This window comes from Glycine max, chromosome 18 (genome assembly GCF_000004515.6).
Source record: "Glycine max cultivar Williams 82 chromosome 18, Glycine_max_v4.0, whole genome shotgun sequence".
Lineage (NCBI taxonomy): Eukaryota > Viridiplantae > Streptophyta > Magnoliopsida > Fabales > Fabaceae > Glycine > Glycine max.
Window position 1 is genome coordinate 48266042 of NC_038254.2, and position 23833 is coordinate 48289874.

A 23833-nucleotide genomic window follows, 5' to 3' on the forward strand; every position below is an offset into this window, starting at 1 on the left:
ATATATATCCAACAAAATTTTCAGCCAATGGATGCAGAAGCATTGAGAGATGGATAATCATTTTCACTGCCCGCAGATATAGGCTAAAGTAATACCCACAAATAATGAGAAGTTATAAAGTGACTAGCATTGATTCCACAAAAATTCAAGGAAAAAACTGGCTAAAACAATATGAATTCGAAGTTCAGTATCATTGATTATTAGTGTTCTTGTGTTTGTTGCGATTTTCCTCCGTAATTGTTTGAAATTCTTTCTCGCTAGCAGTAATTAGGCGCTTAACAATGCCATATGTGGTAAGCTTGATGCTGCAGAGAGAGAAATGGAAGATATTAAAAACTAATGACAAGAAAGCACAAAATTTTAGGTGTTAAAAAGGAAAATCTGGATAAGTTGGAAGTATATGAGCATTGCTGAAAGGTAACAGGGTCAATATATCATAATCTTAGTTCTATAGACAACAGCAACCTGCTGTTAGGCAGGGATTTTAGAGCATTGGGAACAAATCCCCGATACAAACCAGCAACCCCATCTCGTGCCACAATACCTGCATCAACAAAAGTATAAATTTGGTCATTATGCGATCTACAGAAGCATAAAAAAATTTCCATTGTTTAAATAAATTCCATCGAAAGGCTAGCTGATTTTAGTTAGAAGGGAATTAGTAGGACAAAAATTAATTCGTACTTGTCTTCACTGAATGAAGGTACCAAATAACTGTTAGTAAATATTTGTTTTATAATTTAAAATTTATAAAAATATATTACTCATATTAATTTTGTTTTTATAAAATAAATTATTTGTTTCAGAATAAAATTAGATTTCTTATCTTTTCTAAGATTTTGCTTTAATGGGTCAATGTAATTTGTTATGTATTTGTTATTAAATTTGTTTGGATACCTGTGGGTTGGTTTCCAACAGTTAGATCTTTGATGTTGCATAAGGGAGATATATATATATATATATATATATATATATATATATATATATATATATATATATATATATATATATATATATATATATATATATATATATATATATATATATATATATATATATATATATATATATATATATATATATATATATATATGTATTTTCTCCTTTCTAGAAAACACACAAGCAAACAATTCTGATTTCTCTCTCTAAATTTTTCTATTCTTTTTCTTGTGAAAAACTTATTTGAGAGTAAGAGCATTGATTTTTCAGAAGGTGGGGATCCTTTCGCATCATAACCAACGGGTTGTATCTTGAGATAAGAGTGCAATCAAATTTTCTTACGAGTGCAATGGGGTGTTTTTCTCTCTAAGGATAGCATTTACGCACTTCAATCCAAGCTAACAAAATTTCTCCCTTGAATTATTTTCCTTTATGTTTATAGTGCATTGTTGATTCATGTTGTGAAGTTATTTTGCTACTGTTTTTTAGTTTAAGACTTTGCATCTTCTTCTCATTTATTTCTTTTATTTTATTTTAATTTTCTAACAATAACTTCCATAAATACAAGTAGACATATTAATTGCATGCCTTAGCCTGTTAAAATAACCTTCAGTAAGAGTGTTGATTCCTCCCAATTCACAAATATACAAGGGATAATTTTACAGTCAATTAGTCAAATGATCGACTTTACTGCATTAATCAAATAGATAAGTATTTAGTTAAGAATTGGAAGATTCTTAATATATTGTACTTATTATTCTGCATGTCTTCTTAATGGTATTTTTGATTTAGGGAAGAAAGTGAAAGGATAGAAAGAGTAGAAAATGAAATGATTTTATAGGTTATTTGGTAGGAAAGAAAGTTAAAACGTATTCAAAAATAAGAAAATCTTTTAAAAAAATAAACAGCCTTTCCTGCTCTTTTCCGTCTGGTTTTAGATGAATGACAAAAATTAGAATCACATTTTTTTCACTCTTCACTTTTTAAAGTGCTCCAAACAGATGGAAGGAACATATCACATGTTTTTTCTGTCCCTCTATAATCCGTCCTGGTGTCCTTCCAGAATCTAGTTTCAACCGTTCCAAACAAAGTGTAAAGGAGTATAAATTCAAAGCACCAATATGGTGACTTAATTACTGCAGCTACAAACCCAATAACAGTGGCCCAAAGAATAAAAGTAGAAACAATGTGACAAAGCATAAGCCTGATTTTTTTAATATGTTTCCCTTGTAAACTTATGCATTCTGATGTCAAATAACCAATACGGGTATTTGTAATGTGGATGCAAATCAAGTGTCGCGTGACTATATATTGCTGATACTTAAAAGTAAGCAGGAACAATCCTCACCTGAAAGAGCATCTAATACTGTCTTATAAGGTGTGCCCTTCAATTGCATCTGTCTTCGCTGTGTCCAGAGGATAGCATGTAAGTGTAGCGAGAGATGCCGAAAGGACAGCTGTGAGTATAGATGTTTCAGTTCTCTTTTGATATTTCTCAGGCAATGATTTCTTTAATCTGTCATCAATAGAAATTTGAGATATTTCAATTTCAATGTCCAAATCCAGTGTCTCTCAATTTACTTAAAAGATATAAAGATTATTAATGAACTTACAAGTCAAAAACACAAAAGTTCACTGCAATATAAGGAGCTATTGCAATTAGAGAAGACCCAAGGCCACGGTAGAAAAATGCAAATCCTTCCTCCCTTAGCATGCTTAAGGCAACCCGGAGAAGCCATAATATGGTTCATCTTCAGAGAGGCAGATCTTGCATAAATACTAAATCAGTTCAATCATACCTCTGACATGGTCCAATAACCAGGTTCAACAGCTAATCGCAATCTTAGAACGTCTAATGGGTAAGTTATCTACATGGATATAGTAAAACATTAGATACATAGATGGATAATTGGATATTAATAAAAGAAATGAGTAAGATATATAGGATATAAAGAGATATCAGCTGTATTACATAAATATGACCAACAAAATACAAGAACACCACAAATCAATGAAACCATACAAGCAAGGGTCCACTAATTACTTACAAAAGTGGATGTCATTCCAGCAAAAGCACCTGCTGCAAGTCTTCCCGCAACAGATAGCCTGCCATTCTCTCCCCTGAATATTTTCTGTGAATCCAAAAGTAGATATTCAGACATGAACAGGTAATATTTGCCATTAGAACTTCTGATACTATAATTTGGGGTAACCTTATAAATCTCATAAGCAAAAAGCTGGACAGCACTGTAAGGTACAACACGGATCACCTGGAATATTAAAGAAGAAACACTAACACAAATGAAAAGACCGGTCAATATTATGAGATATAAATAGAGAAATACCAATACATTCTTTCCTTATTGTACAGACCTGAGGGAGGTTACCCTTCCAGTAACCTTGAATACCTTCTTCTTTCCCTATGACTGCTATGGCCTGCAATTTATATGATGTAAGATCCAAGAAGAATTTTGTAACATTTTGAGCACAGAGATCTTAGTGCATCTACCAGGGCGGATCATCAAGCAAAGAGATTGGGGAGGCCAATAAACCACATTTAGTAATTAACATGCAATTTGTAAATATAAATCCTTAATAACACAAGGTAACTAGTGAAGAAAGTAAGCTATTACTATTCCTCAGCAGTCTTTACAGACAGAACTTGGCAATTTCTTTACTACAAGATGGCTACAATTACTAGACAGCAGAATTATCAATTACCAGCTAGAAACATGCAGCTGAATATGTCGAACATTTACAAATACAATTGTCATCATGCAACCACCTTGTTACACTTTCAATTAAAAAGGACTTTCACCAATTGGTAATGGATACAATATTTAATCAAGAGTCAAGACAATGGAGTCTGTCAAGAAGGTACGGAACTCCTTGACATATCTCCTGCAATTCCTTGTCTGTCGTGTGCCTTTCAGTTTTTTATTACAAGTTTGTTAGGTGTAGAACCATTCATGTGTTTTACCCAACAGTTTTAGATTTTGAGATAGTTGGTTTTATGACATGATATCGAAGCCACTATAACCATGTGGTCTAGTTTGATCCTTGTCCTCATTCTTCTAAGTTTATGAGAGAAAACTAAATTTCGATGCAAAGTAAGGAGGGCCATTGTTCACACTTAAAAGCCCAAAGGGTTCTTGGGCAAGGAGGCATGTTAATATAAAAATCATTCATATGCTTTATCCAACAACTTAAGCTTTCGGGATAGTTGGTTCATGATGAAGTGGTTGGAGGGGAAGATAACTCCTAAAAGCTAGAATTCTCTTATGTACTAAATAACACAACAGCACTCCCCATGAATGATGAGATTCAAAGAGACAAGAACCTATTCTTGCAGCCTCATTTTGTACCAATCACTTGAGAAACCATTTTTTGTAATCAACGAAATTTGATATACAAATTGCAAAACTTCATCTCTTTCAGTCTGAGATAGTGTTATTTTTTCTTTTAACTCACGCATACATCTTTTAAAGATATATATAGTGAAGGTATAAGTAGCTGTCAATGAATAGCCTAGGTATTAGAATAATATTTGTTCATGTGACCATATCATATCAGGTAAGTGAAAAATAACAAAACACCCTCCCACATCCCAATTCATAAAGAGATTCCAAGCTAGTCATGTTTAGACCAAAGGAAGAGTGTATACGAAGCTCCAAAGCAGATTATATCACATAAACAATATACTTGCACATCCACAACTTAGGGGCAAACAGCATACTCTGGAACCTCCAAGTAGGAAAAAAAAAAGAGAAAGAAAACTAGCGTACCCCAGTGCCCAGAGGCTCCTCGCTAAGTGAAGGCATGGGGGAGGGCCATTGTATGCAGCCTTATCCTTGCATTTGCAAAGAGGCTGTTTCTGGATTCGAATCCATGACCAAACAGTCACCAAGGCATAACTTTACCACTGTCCCAGGGCTGGCCCTCTCTAGATAGAAACAAAGGAAGAACAAAATCAGTCAACACTTAACAAAATAAGATGAAATAAATAGAAAGGATTGAAGAACATTACCTGAATGAAACTTATTGCCTTCTTAGCACTATTCTTGCCCAACCCGCACGCCATGAGTCTACAAATACAGTAAGTGTTCAGATTAGATTAATTAAAAAGTTGTCTGCAACATAGTTTGATTAGGATTATTATAAACATACACCTGGTTTCTATTCCACCTCATTTTCTTTCTATTACTCTCTTCATTTCTCATCACATAGCTTATCACATTATTTATCATTTTCTTTCTCTACTTATTTCTTTTTTCTTTATATCTATCTTCTTTCCATTCTAACCTACCTCAAAATGAGGTTGACGTTTGATATTTTCCTTTTGATTACAATAGGGTGTTTGGATTCTTTTTGGTCTTCCTTTTTAGTCATCGTGTTTTCAGTCCCATCTTATTTTCATTTCGTTTCACATTCCCAACATTTTGCAAGGGAAACAGTCAGAACAACGTATCCTTGTTTTCAACATTTGGTTAATTACGCAATTGTGAATTTGCTCTTTAACATTTTGATCATAAGCTTTTTCAAATAACAAAACAAATCTAATCCAAACACGCACGTAACATCAATTCTCAATAGCAGGCAAATAAACCAAAAAAATGCATCAAAATTTACAATTAAAAGACTTAATTATATTTTTAGTCCCTCAAATTATAAGGTGCCTTCTTTTTAGTCCACTACTCAAATATAGAAATTTACATTTCTTAGTCTCTCAAATTTGAAAAATATTCTTTTTATCCCTCCGCCAGAATTTGATATGCATATTTTTATTAGAGGAAAGGACTAAAAGAAACATTTTTTTAAATTTGAGCACTAAGAAAATACAAATTTTTATTTGACGATCAAAAAAACATAATCAAGCCCACTTTAAAATATAAAAAAAAAAAAACACTATTTAAACGCTTCGTTTGAGACATAGTTGTCGAAGTTCAGTTACAACTTACAAGTTTGTTATGTTCAGTTAGTTACCGTTAGTTTCTAAGAAAGAAAAAAAAAATTATTTAATAGCGGCATTTTGTACACCTGCATGAGGAGCTTGATGCGGTCGAGCGGCGCGGTGAAGGTCTTGGCGGCGGCGCCGGCAATGGCTCCGGCGGAGAAGACGGCGGCGTCGCGGGGCACGATGGCGAAGGCGGCGGGGGGGTTCTTGAGGAGCTGGGACGGCGTGGGCATGAAATCGTGGTGCAGTTTAGAGCCGCCGGTGGCGAAAGTGAGGGCGGTGGAGTTGTTGAACGACGTCGTATTTGGGGTGGAGGATTTTGCACCATGAGAGTGTAGCTCTCTCCTCTGTGGGGAACATTTTGGAAGATGGAAGAGGGGAGAGGAGATAAGGCGCTCAGGGAAGAAAGGTGGGTGATGACCGATGAGTTTGAAAAACACAGACAACCCCTTATTATTATTTTTAAATAATTAATAATCATAAAAGGAATATATAAGTTTTATTTCATGTAAAGATTTGGCATGGGAATGTGGGAAAAAAAAACTTAGATGCTCTCAATCGTTATGCTATCTTCATTTATTTTTTAAAATCTTAATTTGAAAAAAAAATTATGTTATGGATTTTTTATGAAATGGTCAATATTAAAATTTTGTAAATGAAACAATTTAAATAAATTGAGTCTCCAGAGTTCACCCGAATCAAGAACACATAGATCATAAGATTCAATGAACATTTTCAGAAGTAGTTAATCACTTAACTTTTACTAAAATAAATTTATATAATATCTATCAATAATATTCTCATGTTTACCCACAAAAATCAAACTCACACCGAAATCTTATATAGGAATAATGTTACTATAGAAAATTACTATCAATCTGTAATAATCTTTCATTACTTAAAGTAACTCTGTGTGTAGGAAATTTCCCCCCCATAAATTATTGTCCACACTAAATTTATATGCACAATTTATGTAATTTGAATGTTGTTTTTCATCTTTCGTTTCTCTTTTTTATATATTTAGTAGCTTACTAAATTAAAATTTAAAATATTTTGTTTGTAGGATTCACACCCCACATTTTCATTAATTACAGTACCATTAATTTCAAATATCTTCATATGCATTCTTTTCTCAATTTTGTTTTGTTTTGTTTGGCTTCTTTAATCTCATTTTTTTTTCTTTTTTTTTCTTGCTCGAAAGATCACCTGATTAGATTCGTTGGTTGCCTTTTCTTCTTTGGCTCTATGGTAGGTTTACAATCTAAATAGGTTTAATATTTTTTTTTTTGTATTTGATTTCTACCTTTACTTGGATTTGATCTTCTGTGCAGTTTCTTCTTTCATTTTTGTTGCAATTAATCTCGGTACTTCTTTTTTTTCTTTTTTTGTATGGTATATGAACAATCACTCCCATTGCGTTAGCTCCTTCGTATATCTTTCTCTTCTCTCTTATCCAAGCCTTTATATAGGTGAAAAATATAAAAATTATTTGTCATATGTCAATTTACTTCTTGCTAATTTGTTTCTTCATCATCGAAAATTAAAAAACAAATGTTTTGGTTTGAGATGCATATGTAAGGTAATTTTTCCTCTTTTTCTTTTTATTTTCTTTGCAATTTCTCTATTTGAAAGGCCTCTACCATTTTTGTTCCTTTTGCATCTAGAGTTTCAGAAGGTTACTCATTAATGATGTGTCAATCATATTCAATTGAAAAGTCCAAATATCCAAACATTGAATGGTTTTTTAAATGACATGGGAAACAAATCATGTAATATTAGTATGTTGGATTGGGTTGGAAACAAACCATAAATACAAATTATTCTTACTTCTTATATTCTCAAGCAAAGTTATTCATGGCTTTAAAGGTTTTGTGTTCACATTATATAATTCATGACATTTGAGTACTTATTGGATAATATATAATAAAAAAAAGATTTAAATAATTTTTTAATCCTTATAAATTAAGTTAAGCTTTAGTCTTTTATGTTTTTCGTCCCTATAATATATATATTTTTTGAAAAAATATTTCATTAAATGATAGCATATTTTAAAATAATGATGTCACAATTTGATGATATCATCAAGCACTACATATACAAATAATGACACAATTAAATGTGTCACGTCATAATAATAACATCATCACAAAAATATAAATTTGCAAAAGGTGATTGATAGATAAAGATAAATAACTTGAAAGGAAAAAACAAATTTGATTGATTTGATCTGAAACCTTGATTACATTGCAATTTTTACTTGTTATTTAAAGAATACAATTGAAATCAACATTTTTTTCCTCTTACAATAACTACTCACTACTCCCCTTTTTTTGAGATTATGGAAATATGGGAATTTGATTTGAAAAATTGTTTTCAATTACATTCTATGTTCAAGCTTTGTTTTTCCCTTGAACTTCTTCCAAATTGAGCATAGTTGTAGGTCACCTTAGGCATATTTGTGTTGAACCCTAATAAATCATATAGAAAATGGCCAAATTAGTCATTTTTAGTGCTAACATAACTTATCCTTTTTTTCCTCGTCCAACTATGACTATGAAAATCGACTAGGAATTCCACTCAACCAATTTTAATGGGAACCAAGTCTTAAACTAGTTCGTTTAATTAATTAATTAAAAATTCCATCCACACAAAAGTGGCATCATTAACTCAATATTAAATCGATAAATTTCATCTCAAACATATTATAGGAACTAAAAACATATTTAAATCTTAATTTTATTTTTTTAATTAGAGTTAATTTGGATCAATTTGAATTCATTAATGACTCGTAACCCCGTAAATGTTCCTACATACACTATTAGAAAATACACTTTCAACATCGGTTATTTGGAACATTCTACATCGGTTCTAGAATCGATGTTGAAAGTGACGATGTTGAATGTATGAATGTTAACATCGGTTTTGGAGAACCGATGTTAACATACATATGACAACATCGGTTCTCTAAATACCCGATGTTAAACACAATGAACAAAAAAAAAAGTGTATGCATGATGAACGTTGACATCGGTTTTCCAGTAAAACCGATGTTAATATGTTAGTTTAACATCGGTTTTCTAAAAAAACCGATGTTAATATATGCCCTTAACATCGGTTTTGTTAGAAAACTGATGTCAACGTTGATGATGCATACACTTATTTGATGTAGTTCTTTGTGTATAACATCGGTTATGTGTACATAACCGATGTTAATATTCAAATATTCACATCGGTTATTTATAATTAACCGATGTTAATGTACAATAGTTGACATCAGTTATCTACAGATAACCGATGTTAAAATACAAACGCTGACATCGGTTATACACAAATAACCGATGTTAATATACAAACGTTAACATCGGTTTTCTATTATAACCGATGTTAAGGTTCATATCGACATCGGTTTTTGTAAATAACCGATGTTGGTTATGATATTAACATCAGTAAACCCAATATTGTACCTGTCAAATGCAATTTCAGGAGGCCCAATTCACAGTAAATAAACATTTTATTCTGCTTTCAAGCAGTTTTAATGATAATAAACATCAAATAATTGATTTATTATAAAGAACAATCATCAAATGAATTCAATGTTCATGTTACATAGAAAATGTACAAAATGTAAAAAATGTTAAAAAATGTCCCTAAATCCTAGACCTGATCTCTAACTCGGAGATAAAATTATGCCCACTGGATCCGCAATGCTTTTAATCTCTCTGGCTCCAATGGTCTAGGATCGTTAAAATACTGCATGATGAAATAAATCATAATAAATTAATAATGTAATACAAATTATAAATAAATCGATTTTGTTTGAAATAAACTTACCGCTTCCTAATTATTTCTAAAAGTTCCTAAAATGATGGTGGACATCCAGTGCATCACATAGTAGCCGCACCCAGTACTTCCTTTTTGTCTATTACACTAAATACATAATGAAATTTGAATATTAATTAAACAACTAGTGTACAAACACATAAAGAAATATATATAAGTGGAAGTTTTATGTAAATGACGTACCTTGACGACAATCCACCTAGTAGAAGCCTTTGATTTAGGCTGTGGAGCATCATGAAGACCCTTGATAGCACTGTTCCATATGAGTAACAATTAAAAACTAGTGTTGTACGTTGAGGTATTACAATGCAAATGTATTGAAAAGAACACTAACCTATTAATAATCCCCTTAAGGTAGTTGTCTGACCTGTTATTCAATGAACAAAACCAGACAACTAAGTGTTCCTTGGGCAAGATGACCACCATCTGCCAGTGTCCGCTGTAGTGGAACCTAAAATGGGTTAGTACATTAGTAAACATTAATTAAATTTAGTTATTTTGTGACTTACTCATTTAGGTAGGCTCCAAGATACACATCGTGTTGTGAACTCTGCATCCAACTCTTTATGTAACTTTCAGATTCAAACTGCGATTGCCCAGACTTCTGAATGGACTGTCGCTCGAGGAATCCATAGATATCAGAATTCCCCGCTCGCATACATGTTTCAGTGAGATGCCTGTTTATGTTAAGTCAAAGTTAAATATTTATGAATTGAAAGCCATAACTTAGGTAATTAAAAGCCTTTTATATAAAGACTTACATAATCCACAACTGTAACACTGATATGCTGAGACATTGACCACCGTGTGCGATTTCGGAGAGTTCTTCGTGCTTTATGTACAGGGGGAAATCTGGATTAACGACCCCGAACACAGTGGCATCCCATCTAACCTGATAAGGCCTCAAGAAAAGCTCTGGGATGGTCAATGTCATAAGATAAAGCGGATCATCGACCTCCGGATCAGGCTTCGGAGGTGGTTTTGGCGGAGACACAACTACCTGTTCATGAAACCAAGTTAAATAGCCAAATTTGAGGTACACTTAATGAATTAATTTAAAAAGAAGAAACATATAGTAAGGACAATAAGTACCTGCTGTGATAAAGACTTGACCAGATGTGTCGGCCAAGCAAGGAAGGTGTGAAGTGCCTGCCCCACTAAGGAAACCTCATCAGTGGGTACAGGAACTGGAGCATCTGGATCTGTAACCTCCTCCACACTCACCTTTACTTGGCCAGACAACAAAGGAGTGCTATGAACAATAGTGGATCCCTCATAAACTCTCCCCATGGCAACCAGGCGGGCAGGATCTGCTTTTATGTACAAGCCGCACCTGTCAGAATCACCCGTCTCAGGATCGTTTCCTGAGGGATCAACACAACTCCCCTTTGTGCTCACTCGAGGACCGGAGGGACCAGGACCAACCAGAGGCTCAGGAGGCACTGCAAGTCCCTGAGATTGCATCTGTGACTGAAGCTAGCTGAAGGATGCCATGACTTGGTGGATGATGAAACTGGCGACAAACATCAGCTGGATGAAGTCCTAAGGAGGCAAATTGAAACAAAAAACCGATGCCTCAATCAGAGAAAAATGTAGTTGTCACTTACTTGCTTTGGTGACCTCTGTCTCTGCAGAAAATTACATTAGACGATGTTAATCAATTCTCCTTCATCATGATCATTTCGATTAGCATGAACGTCGTCAGCTTCTTCTTCTCCGACAACGTTACGAGTGATTTGAGCGGTCAAAGGACTAACATAGGTGTCCATGTATGAATCATCATCTTCTACATTAACACCAACTGTTTTGCCCTGCAGAACCACGTACCACCTTTCATCACAAGGGTCTTGCACGTAAAATACTTGTCTAGCTTGTTCTGCCATGATGAAAGGGTCATTGTGGTAACCAAGTTTCTTTAGATCTACCAGCGTAAATCCTATATCATCGGTGCACACACCGGTGTTGCTATCAACCCATTTACATTTGAAAACACATACTGTAAATTTCACATAATTAAGCTCCCAAATTTCATCAATGAACCCAACGTAAGGAATGGAAGCTACACAGGATTGGCGTCATTGACACTTGCAAAGTGTTGAGATTCAGCCCTTAGGGTGACCAACTGTTCTGCATTGTACTTTTGTCATCTTGTGCTTTTGTGTAAAATGAATATTTGTTTATGTTGTATCCTTGCCAGGTTATAACATTTCTTTTAGGCCCATATGCTAGCTTTCTTAATGTTTCTGAAGCATTCTCATCTGTAAAGACTGTATCTTTAAACCAATCACAGAAAGTCTTGTTATGCTTTTTCAACACCCAATTCTTTGACATTTTCGGATTATTCTGTTTGACTAAAGCTTCATGCTTAACTATGTATGGCAAAACTTCATTACTGTTATTCAAGACATACAAGTGAGCTTGTAACAAATCTTCTACACTTGGAGTGATCACCTGCAATCCTCTTGAACCCTTACCACCCACTCTGTCATCATGCCGAGACTCAGGAAGCCCAACAGGTTTAGCCTTCTCTAAGTATTCTGAACAAAATTCAATGGCTTCTTCTGCAATGTACCTCTCAACAATAGATGCTTCTGGACGATATAGATTCTTTGTATACCCTTTTAAGAATGTATCGCTCAACCAGGTACATCCACCGTAGATAAACAGGACCACAACATTTGATTTCTCTGACTAGATGCACAATCAAGTGAATCATGATGTCAAAGAAAGCAGGGGGAAAATACATCTCCAACTGACACAGTATAATTGCGGCCTCATTTTCCAACTCATCAAACATGACTGGATCAATGACTTTGCTACATATAGCATGGAAGAAAAAGCACAGGCGAGTTATCGTTAACCTGACTTTGTTTGGCAAGATGTCTCGTATAGCCACGGCTAACAATTGTTGCATGAGCACGTGACAATCGTGAGACTTTAACCCTACAAGCTTAAGCTCCTTCAACTGCACAAGACTCTTAATATTTGAAGAGTATCCTTGTGGAACCTTCACCCGACAAAGACACTGACAAAAACTTATCTTCTCCTTCTTGGACAAAGTATAGCAGGCTGGGGGCAAGTAAATTTTCTTCCCATCAGACCTTGGATGCAATTGTGATCGTATACCTATATCAGCTAGATCTTGACGGGTATTCAAGCCATCCTTCGTCTTGCCTTGAATGTTAAGGAGCGTCCCAATCACACTGTCACAAACATTTTTCTCCACATGCATAACATCAATACAATGTCTAACGTCAAGATCACACCAGTACGGAAGATCAAAGAAAATGGACCTCTTCTTCCATATGAAACTCTGACTTTTATCCTTCTTTTGGGTCTTCCCAAATACAGTATTCAGGTGTTGAACCCGCTGATATACCTGCTCACCAGTCAACGGTATCGGCGCAATATCATGCTCTTGACTTCCATTAAAAGCTTTTCTCAGTCGTCTGTAAGGATGATTGGGTGTTAGAAATCGGCGATGCCTACTGTAGACTGTTTTTCTCTCATGTTTAAGTTGTATGTAACTTGTATTTTCTTCACAGATGGGACATGCATGATGACCCTTAACACTGTAACCGCTGAGATTCCCATATGCTGGAAAGTCATTAATGGTACAAAAAAACATTGCACGCATTTCAAAGGTCTCCTTGCGAAACGCATCAAACACTACAACCCCCTTGTCCCACAACTTTCTCAGATCTTCAACCAACAGACTTAGATAAACATCAATGTCATTTCCTGGCTGTCTTGGGCCCGATATCATCATAGACAACATCATGTATTTTCGCTTCATGCACAACCAAGGAGGCAAATTGTAAATTACTAGCAGAACTGGCCATGAACTGTGTTGAGTGCTTAAGGTGCCATATGGATTCATTCCATCACTGGCTAGTCCAAGTCTAAGATTTCTTGGCTCATTCCCGAAATCTGGATACAAACCATCAATCTTCTTCCACTGGGAGCAATCAGCCGAATGACAGACCATTCCATCAGAAATCCTTCCATTTGCATGCCATGTAAGGTCTTTTGCGTCGTCCTCGTTAGCAAAAAGACGCTTAAACCTTGGAATGATTGGAAGATACCACAAAACCTTTGCTGGTGGGCCCTTCTGTGACTTTTCATCATAATTGCTTTCCTCGTCATCCTTAACTTTGTACCGTGAAGTCCCACACACAGGGCATTTGGACATTTCTTGGAATTCATGCCTGTAGAGTATGCAATCATTGGGGCAAGCATGAATCTTCTGATACTCCATACCCATGGGACACAGTATCTTCTTCGCCTTATAGTAAATTTTAGGCAGCGTGTTGTCCTCTGGAAGCAGATTGTTCACTACCTCAAGCAGTGAGGTGAAACTTTTGTCACTCCACCCATACCTGGCCTTCACATTAACCAGACTTAACACCGCAGACAACATGGTTAAGGAATTCTTGCACCCCGTATACAAAGACTTCTTTGAATCACTCTGCAATCCTTCATACACAGGGGCGTGTGCTTCTTGAAAAAACTCTTGTCCAAGGTCACGAATCATGTCCTCCAAGCGATCTCCCATTTCTACATCAAACGGTTCAGATTGGGACCCACTTTGCATGTCAGTCACTTCACCATGCCATATCCACGTCGTGTAATTCTTCTTCATCCCATCACACAATAGATGGTCCCGTATGTCGTCAAGTAGTTGTCGTCTTCCATTCAAACAGTTGATGCAAGGACAATAATATTTTCCTTCTTCATTCGGTCGACCTCTTTCTAAAGCAAATTGCAAAAACTGCTCGACGCCATCCTCATATTGTGGGCTCATGCGACTTTGATTGATCCAACTTTGATCCATCTAAGCAAATCCATGCATACAAATCTCACTTTTTTATTTATAGGTGTGGCCCTATCCCATTTAGGAAGGTGGTCTTTTATGTTAGCCTCAAACGTCATGGTTAGCATTATTTTGAACAATTTGAGTAAATTTCGGCAGCATTTTGCATTGGTCTCCAAGTACAGGACATAACATCGGTGAAACAAATTTCACAATAATCAAGTATGCACTCAGAGAACAACTTGAAATGCATTCAACTGAAATTTCATCAAATTAATCAAAATAATAATAACCTGACCGAATGAGTCTAACATAAAAATACCAGTCTCCCCAAACTGTCCAAACGGACAATTCAAGACTAAATACAATGACTAATGCAAACTATCCACAAGAATCATTGCATTCAGTCTCAAACGGGAATCTACGGTTCACTCAGCATGAACAACAATTATTTATATAGCAAATTATATTCAGCACGTATAACAACATTCATGACGTACAAGAACATACAAGGACATCAACAGTTGTGTGTGTGTTTGTCTCTTTATGTGTGAGTATGTGTGTGTCTGTTTATGTGTGTGAGTGTGTGTGTCTGTGACTCAGTGTGTGTGTCTTTGTGTGTAGGTCTTTGTGTGTGTCTGTGGCTCAGTGTGTTTGTGTGTTTGTCTGTCTCTTTATGTGTGTGTGTGACTCTGTGTGTGTGTGTATCTTTATGTGTGTGTGTGTGTGTTTGTGTTTGTGTTTGTGTGTGCGTGTGTTTGTCTCTATGTGTGTGTGTTTGTGTATCTGTGTGTGTCTCATTGCAGGGTAGCAAAGGATCATTAAATTGTAAACATCATCAGCCACATGATGAGGGAAGCAGTATGAAATCAATGCTTTACAATCTTTTTGGTGGGGAGCAGATATATTGGATAGGAATCTTTGCAGCAGAGAGAAAGAGGAAACAGGACATTTGTTTTTCCACTGCAATAGAATCATCCCTATTTGGTGGGAATCATTATCCTGGGTGAACAAATCTGCAGCTTTTCCAAAAGATCCAACACAACATTTTCTACAGCATGGAGATATATTGAATGAGGGGAGAAGGACTACTAGGTGGAAATGCTGGTGGGAGGCAGTGACCTGGACCATTTGGCAGCAACGGAATAAGATAGTATTCTCCAATGAAACATTTGACAACAACAAATTGATTGGCAAAGCAGCTTTCTTGTTGTGGACTTGGCTGAGGCATTTGGAGAAGGATTTATTTTGTCATTTTAACCAATAGTCTAGTAATCTTAGAGAAGGGACAATGTAATAGCTCAGAATAGAACTTTTGATTAACAGCTTTTCATTAATATGGTCTATGGCCTGGCTGTGGTTCCTTTTTAGACTCCATTCAGTCTAATCTCGAACCACTAGCTTGGGAAACAAAAATTGTATTTCAGTACCTCTGGTACTCAATTATCTATATATATACTTATCTTTGCTGATAAAAAAAACATGTATAACATATACCACTTAAGGGCACTGGTTAAGAAATTGAAAGATGGAAATTTATTGAAAATTATAGGAAAATGCTGATGGTGTCTGTGTGTGTGTGTGTGGTTGTCTGTGTGTGTCTATGTGTGTGTGTGTGTGTGTGTGGGTGTGTGTGTGTGTGTATGTGGGTGTGGGTGTGTCTGTGTTTCTATGTGTGTGTGTGTGTGTGTGGGTGTGGGTGTGGAGTTGCTATAATCAAAGACCTTCCACAACAACGCCAATTAGCAGTAGTAAATGATAAGCCTAAAAAAAACCATATAGAAATTAGCCACAGTGTATTTAAAGGCTTTTAAAGCCTATTATCTACATTTCAATTAAAATACAACATCCCAGTAGTTCATGACACCCCAGCACTTCATTTAAAGGGGTTAAAATGTTCTTAACAGTTTTCTCTTCATTTCATGACACCCCAACACTTCATTTAAAGGGGTTAAAATGTTCTTAATAGTTTTCTCTTCATTTGATGACACCCCAGCAGAAGAACACAGTCTACTTACCTTGGAATTTTCGCTTGAAGTGGATGACCCTGTTTCTGATGCTGCCTCAGATATTAGAGCTTATGATTTCTGATTTGAATAGCTAAAAACAAAACAAGATCGTGTAGGGATGAGAACCCTGTTGACAATTTTATATGACTATATATGTAAAACATTTTTAATGTTATTTTGTGGTGAGCATTCCTGTATAAAATGTCACTGTCAACCATCCATCCATAAATGAGAATCAGTTACAAGATGGTATGAGATACTTAAGCATTCAAAAGGACATTAAAATCCTGCTTCTTATGGCAAAAATAGTCGTGTGTAATAATTTTATATTATACCATTCTTCATCTTTGAATAGCTAGTGATTAGTTGTATTATTAGAATTTCTTCCTTAAATTTTCACCTTTTCCTTTTTTGGTTTCTATAACACCAAATGGGCAATCTGCAACAAGCCCATTCCCACAGTGGACATTTACAGGTACACCACCTTCTCTAGATTGAGTAGATTCTATTTGTTCACTTTGCTATATGTAAACAGAGGCATTGGATTATTAGTTCTTATTATAAACACTTGCTTTCCTAGGGCCCTATGTTTTCTACAGATCTATTAATTAAGAGTCGAGGACTAATCATATTTCACAGCCTTCTATTTAGCACCGGCTTCAAACATAGCTATAGTACTACTCAACTCATGAGCAGGAAATTTGGGGCACAATCAATACAGATTGCAGAGACACTTGAAACAATATGGCATGCAGAAATAAGGCAGGTTTGAGGTTTAGTTACCAAAACAATTCATGCAATTCATAGTTTAGGAGCAAGATACAGAAATTATACCCAAGCTTGGAAAGAGGATAGGATGGAACTACATGAAAATTTGAATCAAAGGCTCACTCTAATTACTTTCCTACTATATGTACACTTGGCAAATTTGTTTTCACTAATATTAGTAGGTCATCACCACTACAGTAGAATTTAAGTTAAATTTAGATAAGTACCTTATGAAGAGGCCAGCTACCTTTTCACACCTAATAAGTTAGAATTGAAGAAATTTCTACATGTATAATTGAACAAATTTGTTATCAAACTTAAGTGTGTGTCTGTGTGTGTTTCTATGATGAGTGTGTGTGTGTGTGTGTGTGTGTGTGTGTGTGTGTCATGAGTGTGTGTGTCTCTGTGTGTTATGTTTCTAATTTAAAGTTCTAAGCTGTTTATTTTGTCTCAGGATGATGATGATAACACTGTTCTCCATATAGCAGCAGAAACAACAAAAATGATACGTGAAAATCTTGATTAGCTCATTGTATGCTTGGGAATCCTAATGCTGATGTATTAGTCAGAAACTACTGCCAAGTTGCAGCTCTGTGCACTCATTGTCATTAGATTTTGATAATTTATATGACTTGTAAAGCATGACAACAAGTTTTCTTTTGGATTGAATTTCCTTTAATTTCTATATTAGTAACACTGGAGGTGAAGTAAAAAAAAGTAATCAATTACCAGGACAGAAGAATTTATCAACCAATTTCTCAAAGGGGGTCCTGTCGTTGTAAATATACCTGCATCATTATCAACACGAGCATAAGATTGTTGTGTTTTTTTTTTATCAGCCAAAAATATAATATATTCATTAATAAGTACCAGACGTACTAAATTAATACATATTTGTATAAGTATGAATCATAGCTAATTCTCTAACAAGCCTTGATATTATACAAGTTGAAAGAAAACTACATAGGATAATAGTGCAGAGCTGTATCCTATTTCCCTATGTTGGGGACCTTGCAGTGTTAAGACTGATTGTGGGTGCTTGCATATGCATGGCCACTTTCCCTTTGCTATTCCTAATGTATCTCTGTTGGCAGATACTGACTTAAGGAAGTGAGAATAAAAAGAGACAATTGATGATAAGAAAAAGGTTGGGAAACTGGTGATTGACAAGGCTACGTGCCAGGCCTTATGGGGGAATACAGATATTGGATGGGAATTCCAGCCATCAATAAACACAGCTGGTGGCTTAGTGTGTGTTTCCTGGATTCAAGGTGAACTTCGAGAAGGCGTATGATTCTGCTTCATGGTCTTTCCTGGATTACATGCTGGATAGGATGGGCTTCAACCTTACATGGAGAAAATGGATCAAGGCTTGTTTGCAATCTGCCACAATATCAATCCTAGTAAATGGCAGCCCTACAAAGGAATTTGTTCCCACTAGAGGTTTGAGACAAGGGGATCCTTTAGTCCCCTTGCTCTTTAATATAGTGGCTGAAGGTTTGACAGGAATGATGCGGGTAGCAATAGCCAAGAACCTGTACAGAAGTTTCATGGTAGGGAAGCAAAGTCAGCCTGTAAATATTCTGCAATATGCAGATGATATAGTATTTGTGTGGCATGCTTCATGGGACAATGTCATTGTTTTGAAGCCTATGCTGAGGGGTTTTGAATTGGCATCTGGATTGAAGATTAATATTGCAAAAAGCCAATTTGGGATTTTTGGAGCTGGGGCTAATTTGATTCATGAAGCAGCACAATTTCTGAACTGCAGACATATAGAGACTCCTTTCCATTATCTGGGCTTTCCCATTGGGGCAAAGTCTACCAACAGCTTGGTGTGGGAACCTCTGATAAGCAAATATGAAGCTAAGCTATCTAAATGGAATCAGAAAATTTTATCTATGGCTAGGAAGGTTACTCTGATTAATTCTGTCTTGACTGCCCTACCCATATATATATTTTATCTTTTTTCAAGCTCCCACGAAGAATAGCTCTCAAACTTGTGTCCTTGCAAAGGAACTTTCTGCGGGGGGGGGGGGGGGGGTGATCAAGGGCATAAGAAAATCCCTTGGGTGAAGTGGGATGTCATATGTCTCCCTAAGGAGGATTGGGGCCTTGGGGTCAAGGATATTTCTAAATTCAATCTAGTTGTGGGCCAGAATACTAATGTCAAAATATGGAGGCTGGTCAGATCTTAGTAATGGAAGGGACAAAGCTTGGCATTCTCAATGGTGGAAGGACCTCCGAAAGCTATATCAGCAGCCTGAGTTCACTCTTATTCATCAGCAGATGGTATGGAAGGTAGGGGAGGGGAAAAAAATTAAATGTTGGAAAGATAAATGGTTAGGGGATGATTGTCAACTTGAACAACAATATAATCAGTTGCTCTTGATTAGTGGTCAGCAGAATAGTACCATCTCGAACATGGGAAGCTTCTCTCAAGGCAATTGGTGTTGGGGCTTAAAGTGGAGAAGGAATCTATTTGATTATGAGCAACATATAGTTGTGGCATTTATGGAAGCAATTACTGATATACAAATCTAGGCTCATATGCAGGATATTATGGTCTGGAAAGCTGATCCCTGTGGTGTATATTACACTCTTCAGCAGAAATATAATCAGTTTTTCCTGATAAGTAGACAGAATCACTCTCATTAATTCAGTTTTATCAGCCTTACCTATCTATTTACTATCTATGGGGGGCAACATGGAAGCAAAGAAGCCTATCTATTGTGTGGCTGGGGGATAATTTAACTCTACAACCAAAATATCCTACTTTCTATTTAATAAGCAATCAGCAGACCTTTCTATTTCTATTTTTTACACATTTAAAACTCAAACATATAAAATAAAAAATATATAACAAACTAACAAAGATAAAGACAAAAAAAAGAAAATATAAACTCACCTCACTTGGTGCTGCTGCCCATCATTTCACTCTCACAACAAATAGGAATCATGTACCTGCATGGAAGAAATAATCACACAACACACAATGATCAGAATAAGCAAATGCATATAATTAAGCATGATACAATATCAATATTGATGGAAGTAACAATGACTTCTAAAAAATTTGGATGAAATTCAATATGTAAATCAAAGCTTTGCCCCTGAAACCCTCTGTGTAATATCTCGGGGCCTGATTTTTACCAAATTAAGGTACCAGAGAAGAAGATCCTAATCTAAATGACTGATTCCCAAAAACACAATCAAAACCAATGTAAAAACTAAAAAGCAATGTCATAGATAGCAACTGGTAAGGGAATAAGGACTGAATTTTATTCAAAAGAAATAGAACCCCCAAGATGTTTGAGAGCTTGGTCTCTCCCTTCTTGAAAACCCACTAAAAACTGCCTAACCCCCTTGCTGTTACTCTATAATTTATTCTGCAATAACTGCTTAAGGCAGTTACATATGGTCCTAAATCACTACAGATTCAGTTACGATTAACCCTTTGTGCCTAACTAGGGTTTTGAAACATCACAACAGAGATAGACCATTGAACAATGGATTTTCATCATTAACATACAACAGAGACATGCCTTCGATGGAAGCGCAGACACGAACTCCACAAATGCGAACTCGACAATGTGGTTGCAGTCACAGAAGGAGAAACAACAATAACGCCCTGGGAGTACCCTTTCCGGGACTTTTTCCTTTCCTACTTTTCTTCGACCTGCGAAAGTGAGCAAATGTTAAAACGACGAACGCCTAATGTTAAAACGAAAGGACGTACCTCAATGGATAAGTGGCAAAGACGATCTCCACAAACACGATCTCCACAATGTGGTTGCAGTCACGGAAGCGCAAGCCAGTTTGACACAAAGACGATCTCAGGCAGAAGGAGAAAGAAGAAGAACGATAGGGTTCAAGTGCGCGGGTTGTGCAATTTCAGAAGTTTAATATATAATGATAACAACATCGGTTTTTTTTTTAAAAATAACCGATGTTAACATCAACTACGTAACATCGGTTTTAATAAAACCGATGTTAACATCGACTCGATAACATCGGTTTTTACAAAATCGATGTTAACAATGGCATACTAACATCGGTTTTGGAAAAACCGATGTTAACTAAGTCTACTTATTTACAAAAATGTCACCGCACTTTTGTTAACATCGATTTTGTGAATAACCGATGTTAAAGGTCCGATGTTATATGTAAAAATTGTAGTAGTGATAACACCTTTTAGTGCACCTAAAAATATGACAATGGATTATCTTATGTATACAACATGCCATATTTATGTCTATCGCGGGCATTAAACCACCCTTTGTAAAAGAAAAAATACAGTACAAAATAACTTTCTTTTGTTGACTAAAGCTTAATTGGATGTGCTTTTTAATTAGTTTCTTAACATTCATTGCCTTTAGGAACTATTGTAATACTTAGGCGTCAGGGATCAAATACACACCCAATTCAAGTTGGATCACTGAACTACCTTCAAAACGTGGAAAATCTTTAAATTGAGTTTTTGTGCACAGATAGATGCAAAGAAATGCTACTACAATAGCCCTGACTTATTAAGCACCTTCAAAAGTAAAAGTTGCAAATGTGGGGACATGTTGGCGAAACCCATCTCTCCTCGAAGCTGTGATGTCTTAAATGGTTTTGTTAAGAGTAGTGCCACTTTTGTGATCACGGATGATCGGAAACTTGTGCCAGACTCGTTAGATACTATTTTTTTATCAGTTCAAGAATTTGGGAATAGAACATGTCTTTAGTTTATGATATGACCGTGACTATAACTAAGAATAAGGTGCACACTACTAAAAAACTTGTTTTTTACGACGCACATTCTAAGGCGGTTATACAAAAACCGTCTTAGAATGTGACGCGGTGGCATTTTTGTAATTAAAATCATTATTTTTTATTTTTACGACGCACATTCTAAGGCGGTTATCAAGAACCGTCTTAGAATGTGGCACGATGACATTTCTGTAATTATAAAAGAGTTAAACAAGGACGGGTATCTTAAAAAACCGCCTTTATATTTGTTTCTTTATTACTAACCCTAGCTTTTTAGTGCTTTCAATCTCATCTCGCGCCGCACCCCACTCACCCTTTCATTTTCCATTCAATAATTCAAACACCAGTTAATGGCTACCCTTCAGATATTCTCCTCCTCCTCCTTCTTCTCACAGCATTAAATGTCGTCGTTTCCATGACTCCATAATTCACCGGAAGCAGAACAAGAAGCAGCAACAGCAGCAACGTGAGTTCACTTCCTTCCAACAGCTTCACCATCACCGACCCCTCCATCCCGGGACACCCCATCGTCTTCGCCAACCCAAGCTTCCTCAAGCTCACGGGCTACTCCCTCCGCGAAGTCCTAGGCTGGCCCGCAGCCATCTTCTCGGGCCCATTAACATCCCAAAAATTTGTAATCGAAATTCATGAAATCGTTAGAGAGGAGGGAAACGCGCAGGTCATTTTGCTCAACTACCACATAGATGATATGCCATTTTGGATGCTTTTTTGTGTTTCCCCTGTTTTCAGCAGTGACGGTGGCGCCGTCGTGCACTTTGTTGTTGTACAGGTACCGCTTCAGAAAAAGGAAGGGTCCGGAGTGAGGGATTTCGGGTTTGGGTTCGGGCCCATTCGTGCACTTTGTTGCTCAACATGAATAATTACGTTCGTGCACTTTGTTGCTGTACAAATCAAATCTCTCTGTCTCTGTCTCTCTCTCGACCAATCCCTAGAGAGATCCGGCATCCAAGCCCCCAACCTCATATCTTCATTCTATTCTGATTTCATACTCTGTAAGCTCTTTCTCTCACCCTTTTTTTTGCTTCTGTCTTGCTGGATGGATTTAATAAAGAAAAAAAATAAAGCATTTATATCCCATGTTTTATTTTTCTGGGTTTGATGCGTGACTAGGTTTTAGCCTTGTACATATGAATGAGTTTTTCCATCCAATTTTACAAGATTTGGTTCTGTTCCTGTCTGAAATTTTGATCCAATGTGTTGCCATAGAAGCAGAATTTTCCATCCAATGTGTTGCCATAGAAGCAGAATTTTCCACCTTTTCCCTTCTGGGTTTTCTCCTTATGCATCCCACTGTACCACACTGAGTTTTTGAATATGTTGTCTCCCTGTGTGCATAGCTAGTGTTCAATTTTGTTGTTAACAGCCAAGTAAGCAGTTTAACAATTTACAGGTACCTGAATGATACAAGTCTCAAATTATTTGTCTATTCGATATATGTTAATGTTCAAGGTGAGTGAGAAATCGTATAGCAGACGAAAAAAAACCACGTTAAGAGAAACTGATTTTATAAAAAAAATCCAAACAAAAAAAAGAAACAATAACTGTCAAAAAATTAAGCGAAAAAAAAACCACGTTAAGAGAAACGGATTTCTCAAGGCACCAAATAACATAAATGACATAATGAAGAAACTGAGAGAGAAAACAGTTTTCTGATACGTGATTTCTCACCCTTCACGGTAGTATGTATCAAATAGACAAATAATTTAAGACTTGTATCATTCAGTTAATTATTTA

The 23833-nt window shown here is 36.0% G+C and overlaps 1 pseudogene; it reads right to left on the reverse strand.

The window, feature by feature from the left end:
• Positions 1-42: 42 nt before the first annotated feature.
• On the reverse strand, positions 43-18117 carry LOC100787883 (thylakoid ADP,ATP carrier protein, chloroplastic-like; annotated as a pseudogene).
• Positions 18118-23833: the final 5716 nt, after the last annotated feature.